Source organism: Camelina sativa, chromosome 2 (assembly GCF_000633955.1).
Source record: "Camelina sativa cultivar DH55 chromosome 2, Cs, whole genome shotgun sequence".
NCBI lineage: Eukaryota > Viridiplantae > Streptophyta > Magnoliopsida > Brassicales > Brassicaceae > Camelina > Camelina sativa.
This window is the reverse complement of record NC_025686.1, coordinates 4853662-4860760: the sequence shown is the minus strand read 5'-3', so window position 1 is coordinate 4860760 and position 7099 is coordinate 4853662. Positions and strand designations below refer to the sequence as shown.

Below are 7099 nucleotides of genomic sequence, written 5' to 3'. Positions count from 1 at the left end.
ATTATCAATATCTTCAAGTGATGGTTGAGGGAAATGCGCAATGTCTTTGAGAGTTCCACCATTAAACAACATAATCATTTCAATTTCTTGAAGAGTGTAGTTTCTAATCTCAGCTTCTGTCAGAGTCAGTTCTGCAAAAATTTATGTCGGTGTCAGTAGAGAAACAAAATAGTATTCCTAATCAAATGGTTCTAATTTTAGGGAAATTAAGAGATCATATTTACAATACATAATTACCTGGATTGTTGTACTGTTCTCTCTCTTTTGTTTCTATATCCTCGGATAAAAGGTGCCATGTTTGAGACCATACATGTTCCGGTCTAGCAAGAGAATCTGATAGAAGAAGCATATCAAAAAAATTTCTCATATAATCCCAAAACAATACTGTCCTGCTTCAATCAAACCATCTATGAAAACTTGATCATCATCTAAAATTCCACGTGCAAAACATGCTTCGTTGTACGATTTGTATACAACACTGTTATATGTCTTGATGTCATCAAAACAGCAAGGTCCTCTGACAATGTTAAGAAGCACCCTCATATAGTATTCATCTTCCATTTTTCTAGGAACGTAGTTAATACGACCCAACGAAAAACCTTTTGATCTCTTCTTAAACTGCTTATTATTTCCATCCCAAATAAAATATGCTGGAATTTGAGCATATAGAAGATCTCGAGCTCGTTTCCCATTCTTTCCAACAGCATTCTTCCTATTCAAAGTCAACCAAGCCATGAACTGTGAATCTTGATTAAGTATACGTTCCAGAACATCATTAATATGAGCCTTCCCATCAAAATAAGCAGGTTGCTTCCCTTCGACATGAAAAGACAGTCTCTGAACTGGTGTAGATCTATTTTGAAGTGGAAACTTGAAAATCCTCCAAATTGCCTCTAAAACAGATACATATCTAGAAAGATAGGACCCAAGTTAGATAGTGATAAAAGAATCAAATAGGCGGATTGAAGTTTAAGTGTATCAAAACTACCTGCAATCAAACCAATCTTTGATTTCATTCTTCTTTTTCTCATTGGTATTTGGTGATTCGCCAGGAGTTACAGTTTCATTTGTATTAGACTGACCAACAGGCTCAACAATGACCGTAACACGATCTGGGCCTTTGTTGATATACTTAAATAAGTATTTAATAGAACCATTCTGGTTACACCATTCCACATTGATATGAGCTAGATAACGAAGAGAGAGCTTCTTATTATAAGGCACAACATACCTATTGTCACATTTAATACCACCCTTCTCAATGTAGTCTTCTGTTCTCCTCCTTCTATAAACAGGATAACCATCACCACCAACCTTTGTAATATCTTGATGTTTTTTTGGGTACTTCTTTGAACATGATCCATCAACCATACACGGAGAATTCCTGTTAGCTGAACCACATGGGCCATGAATCATTGAATTTTTAACAACTTCATAGAGCTCTGGCTCTATCTCTTTATCTGGAATTTCTGCATAAATAATCTTGTCAATGTCGTCAGCCGTTGGTAGCTTACTTTGAGGAGCCATGAATAAGAGAATGTGAGCATGTGGTAATCCTCTCTTCTGAAATTCGACAGTATACATAGCTGAAATAGTAGAAACAAATAACAATTTAGTATCTACAAAAATATAAAAACAGTAATAAAACCTCAAGTACATAAAAGAAAAAACTTACACGCAACTGTCTTTCCTAGCATATTCCTTTTTGTCAAATCTACCATTAAAGAATCCAACTTGATTTTGAATATCCTTGCAACAATATCCGGTCTATCATCAGCAGTTAGACCTCTTGATTGGCAATATCTTGTTATCTCTGGCCACTTAGGATTCCATGTGAAGGTGATAAATAGGTCAGGAAATCCGTAATGTTTACAGATTGCCATTGCGTCATAGTAGCTTTGAACCATATACCAAGGTCCACCGGTGAAAGAAGAAGGTATATTAATTTGGTTACCTTCTTCACCCATAGTAGTTGTTCCAGCTGCCGCTGCCTCTTTAATGGAGCTGTAGTTCTTGCATCTTAGTTTTGACTGATTAAACTTGATGTAAGATAGTCTGTTTGATTCGATTGTGGTGTAAGAATCACAAAGAAACTGCTAGAACAACCTCTTAGAATGCAACAAAGTATGAGACTCGTTTTCCCTTTCTTGAATCCTGAATGCGAACCACTGCCTCATGCTAATACATTTCTTCTTCTTGTTGTTGGCTTTCTGAAAACATTTCTCAATACCAGGCCTGAAACCATCCTCACCATAGCATAGAATGAGAGGATATTGTAGAGCTAAATAGGAGATATGAATTTGGCTAATCCTCTGCAAGTGACCAGTACTCTTCTCTTGAATGACTATATCACAGTCAGGCATTTTTTTTTTTTAAATCCCCAGGTATTAAAGCTGCTACCTCTGATGTTGTAGGCATACTGTATATCCTCCCATCAACACCTTTTCGATCAGCGACAATACGCATGTGAAATGGCTCATCAGTAGTTGATTGAAACCTCTCTCTAGCGCATCTGAAAATTTTGACATAAGGGTTTACATCATTTTGCATTTTCATTAGGACTTCGATGACTTCTTTATTAAGTTTTTGCTTCCCTGCGGTTGCCTTTGAATTTTTTCCCTTGCTACAGAAAGAGGCAAAACACGATTTAACAATTATAAGTATAGTGAAGTAACTAAAACATATTTATTTCAAACCTAGATAGAAAGATTACTTGACTACAGTAGCTCTGTTATCTACTTCGTTTTCAGTATCAACTATATATAGTTGTGAATACTTAGCATAGTCACCCTCATCCGGTTTTAAACTGCCAATCAAATGATAGTTTCTTCCTTGCAATCGAAACATGTTAGGACCTTTCCCTTTTGGCATAGATTGGTCCACCTTTCCACCAAGAGAAGTCATGGCAAAAATCATATTAAAGATTCTAATATTTTCTCTGTAGTTTCTGCTCATTGCATCATTCCCTTTGAGCAATTTCTTGATAAGCTCTGGAGATTCTTTTAGAAAGGGTAATTTCACACTTCCTTGACCACAACATAGTGTAAATGTTGGGTCTTTTTGGCTCATACTTTTGTTTATACGCTCATCATACCACATGAAGGCACCACAATACTTACACTTGTATGTAGCATCACCGTGGTCAAGATAATCTGGGAAAAAAGAAAGAGTTCCCTAAACAGTAAATATATTACTCGAAACAAAAATCTTATTCGAACATCATAGAAATGATTGATACCTGATTTCTTAGAATTTGATGTTTCACAATTTAAATTTTTTTGCAAACGTGGTCGACCTCTTCTCTTTTGTTGAAGGATTTCTGATCAGCTGATTCTTTTTCTCTTATTTTCTGCAACATTTGATCCACTTTAGCCATGAATTTTACATGTTCTTCACTTCTGGCGATCTGATGTGATACGTCAGTGAATTGTTCGGTAGTATTCTGGGTTTCAATATTAGCATCGCTTGGAATTTCAGTTTCTTCATCAGGGTACTGTTCAGTTTCATCGTTAGTTGTACTAATATAGTAGGACTGTTCCTCTGCAGTTTCACTGTCACTAAAACTCTCATCGTTGAACTGGTCCATGCTTTCATCATCAGTATTACTCTCCACTAATTGTTCATAGTTCATAGAACATGAAGTTTGACCTATTTGTCACCGTTAACAGTTAAAATATTATGTCGCATAACCATGGCTTATAGAAAAGATGATAACTATATATGGCTATATATATGGATGTTAAAAGTGGGTTAAAACCCACTGGGTACCCGGAACCCAGGTATAATGTTGGGTATGCGGACCTGTTTTTTCAATTAAAAAAAATATGGGTTTAAAACGGGCGGGTACCCGAAACTGCAGAGTCTTACACGGGTTTACCCTATAGGAATATGGGTACCCATCGGGTTTTTTCTCTTACCCTTTAAGAATCACAAAGTTTTATAATTTTCCCATGACAACATCCCTAGCTATATATAAAGTTGTGTATATATAGATTACCTTGCATAAAAGCCGTGGATGATGCATTTAGAAATTCTTCTTGCAAATTTCTAATAGGAAACATGTCGACTGTTGTGCCATGCTTTGATTGTTTCTGGTTCCTTATGAATAATGTCTTAGCAGCACATTGGTCAAGATCAATTGAGTCAATTTATATGTATGAGTATTTGGTGTTTAAAAGGGATTTGAGGCAAGCATTAACCTTCTTGTTTATTGTGGATATCAGCAGAAGGAATTGTTTATGTTGGAGCAACCCGGAGCTGTAGATTGGTGATGTTCGTGAGAACATCTATTGAGGATTTCTGAGTCAATCTGGAGCTGTTATTTTCAGGTGAATGCATCCCCGAGAAAGAACTTGAACCTGGTAATGACATTAGTTCTCATAATTTAGTTTATGTATGTCGCAATGAAGATTAGAAAATAGTAAGGATACTCATGCAAGTATGTGTGTAGTAAATCACCCAGAGCATTTTGTGTTTTTTTGGCAGGATTGGACTGTTGAAGAGATGTTGGTGTCCTAAAATGACCAGTAGAAGAATGACCAAGGTTGGTAATATCGTTTAAAACCCTGCTAAAAGTTGTACTTAGAAGAACAGAACCATTACTATTACATGGATTTGATTGAGTAATCTGACTATTAGGAGTAGTAGTTTGAATGAACCGGGTTTTTTTGGAAGGGTTAGAATTAGAATTGCAATCCGAGAGAGAAGGATCCTTTTTGTTTTTCATGGTGGCTGTTTATTTTTTTAGAATTAGGTCGAAGATGATAAGATGTGGATGATTAGAAGATGTTTATTTCAGTCCTCATCTTTGGTTTGAGTAATTATTTTCAGTAGTTGTCTACTAAGAAAAGTATACGATTCATTAGTTAGAATCAAATATTTGATTGAGTAGGAAATATAGATAGTTGGTTTCAATTACAACTTAAAAGGAGACAGTTATGGGATACATATATTTAAATAGATTTGATGTAAATTGAATACGCATTTCTCTGCTGATTGAGTGTTGACAATATATATAGTTGAGCATTTTTAATACTTTGTTTGAATAAATTGTTTTTATGTCTTGCAAAACAAATGTATCTATATAGATACTTACCAACAAATATGTGGGGATTAGCTTGACCATTGTGGATGAATTTGAACTTAGTTAAGGTAAGGAAGCTAGCATCAGAAACATGGTCACTATCCATGACCATAGTTCCATTGGTAAATGACATCTTGTATAGATGTGTGGTTGGTCTGAATTGACTAGTTGCATAGCTAAGAGCAAATGTCTCAATGAAAACCTAGTTACCAATAGGAAGCCTATTCACATATTTGTTTACCAATTATTTCTTCACTGATGCATGAATCTTTTTACTCTGCAAGAATGAAAGACATAAGATGCATTAGTAATAAAAAATAATAATATGTTTCGTAAACATAAACAGTAGAACTTACCATCGAGTCTGACAAAACCAACTCAAGTGTTTCACCAGTGTTTTCGGTATTTAGACGCCATGAATAGATGACCTTCACTTGAACCCTCCATGAGGTTTTGTAGGGGCGAACGTCTTTCAAGAAAGCAAAAGTAGCAGCCATAATGTGAATGATGTTTAGATGTGTTTGCTTCTGTATAATCTTCGTTTTAGGTGGGTATTATTTATGGGGAAACCGATTAGGTCATAGAACACATTTGTTAAGATATCAAAAAGATATGATGAACCGAGTAATTAGAGAGAAAATTATGTTTTCTGTTTTTTTTTATGGAATCTTTATGGGATATGTTATATTTAAAATTTATTTCTGTTTAGGTTGATTGATTTTGGAGTTGCGTAATTGTTGGAGCAAATTTTTGGAAATCAAGCAGTTTAAACAGAAATCTCGGAGAAGATTAGAAGGCAAGAAAATTCTGTCTATTTAATTGTTGATGATAAACGTGTGGGGGGAAATTGTTTGTGGGTCATGTAATTTTCGTGAAAGGGTGGGCTTGGGCTAATTTTTTTTTGTAATCGTGTAACCCAAAATTAGATTTTTACTAATAAAAACAGTGGCAGGGTTGTAAATAAGGTGGAACTTCAGGAATTTTTTCATAAATGTTATGAAAATGTATATATAGATGGTGTTGGTTATTAGAATGATAGCTTTTAAAGATTACTAGGTTCCGACCCGCACGTATGTGCGGGGTTGATTTCAAAAACTAAGTTCGCTTTATAATATATTACATCAGTGAAGCCCACAATGAAGAATCATCAGGGTTATCGAACAGTTTCTTCATCGGATCCACAAAACCCAATCAGAGAAGTAACAAAATCGATAACTATGCACAAGTTATGCCTTCTTTGAAGGCGGCAAATTGAAGCTAAGCAACTTTGCTCTTGAGGGAACCCTTCCCAATGTTGCTAGATCGTCAGTGAAGCCACAAATCTTAGGAGAGAGAGCAAGAGGCAATGCAACGAGATCGAAGAGGAGAGGAGATGAAAGACTTAAAAGAAGAGGAAAAAAAGAAAGATATGAATGAGAAGGGGATATGGAAAGGTCAAAAGTTATTTTATTTTTTATAATTTATATTTATTTTATAAATTATTTATTACAATCTGTGACAATTTATTTTATGTGCATTAGAGCTACAACAATTTTTTTTCCTAAATTTGTAATAAATGTGCTACAAAATTACCCTGGTATCTATTTGTTATTATCTAGCTAAGTTTAGTAACTAACTAGCATTTGATCCGCGCTACGCGCGGAAGTTAGATGAGGGCGTTATTTTTACTCTTTCCGTCTGCTTATGTTGTTTGTATGTTTTCTTTGCTCTTTTGTTAATTTTTTTTTCTGTACGTTTTTTTCAGCTAGTATAATGTAGTCAATTTTTTTATTCTTAATAAATTTAAATCATCATGATCTTTTTTTGTTTTAAAAAAATATAGAATTAGAAGTTAAATTTGTATAGTAATAGTTGTTGTCTCGCTTTACTCGTTACTTGTGCTTAATTAAAATTATTTTTCATTTTGTCGTTGGATTGTTATTTGGTATTATTATATGTGGTTGTAGGTAATCTTTTAATTATTTTATTATTTAATTAGTAACCTGTGCGAGTAGTTTTTTGTCAATAATTTTGTGT

The 7099-nt window shown here is 34.5% G+C and overlaps 1 long non-coding RNA gene across 12 annotated transcripts in view; it reads left to right on the top strand.

Moving 5' to 3' along the window:
* Positions 1-6096, top strand: part of LOC104717698 — a 15146-nt gene extending 9050 nt beyond the window's left edge. For 8 of the 12 annotated variants that reach the window (XR_002034612.1, XR_002034616.1, XR_002034613.1 and 5 more), the window contains 3 exons: positions 4224-4361; positions 4486-4543; positions 5793-6096. This is a non-coding gene — a long non-coding RNA (uncharacterized LOC104717698). The remainder of the gene's footprint in view (positions 1-4223; positions 4362-4485; positions 4544-5792) is intronic. The other 4 variants (XR_002034611.1, XR_002034610.1, XR_002034609.1 and 1 more) reach the window with 2 other exon arrangements.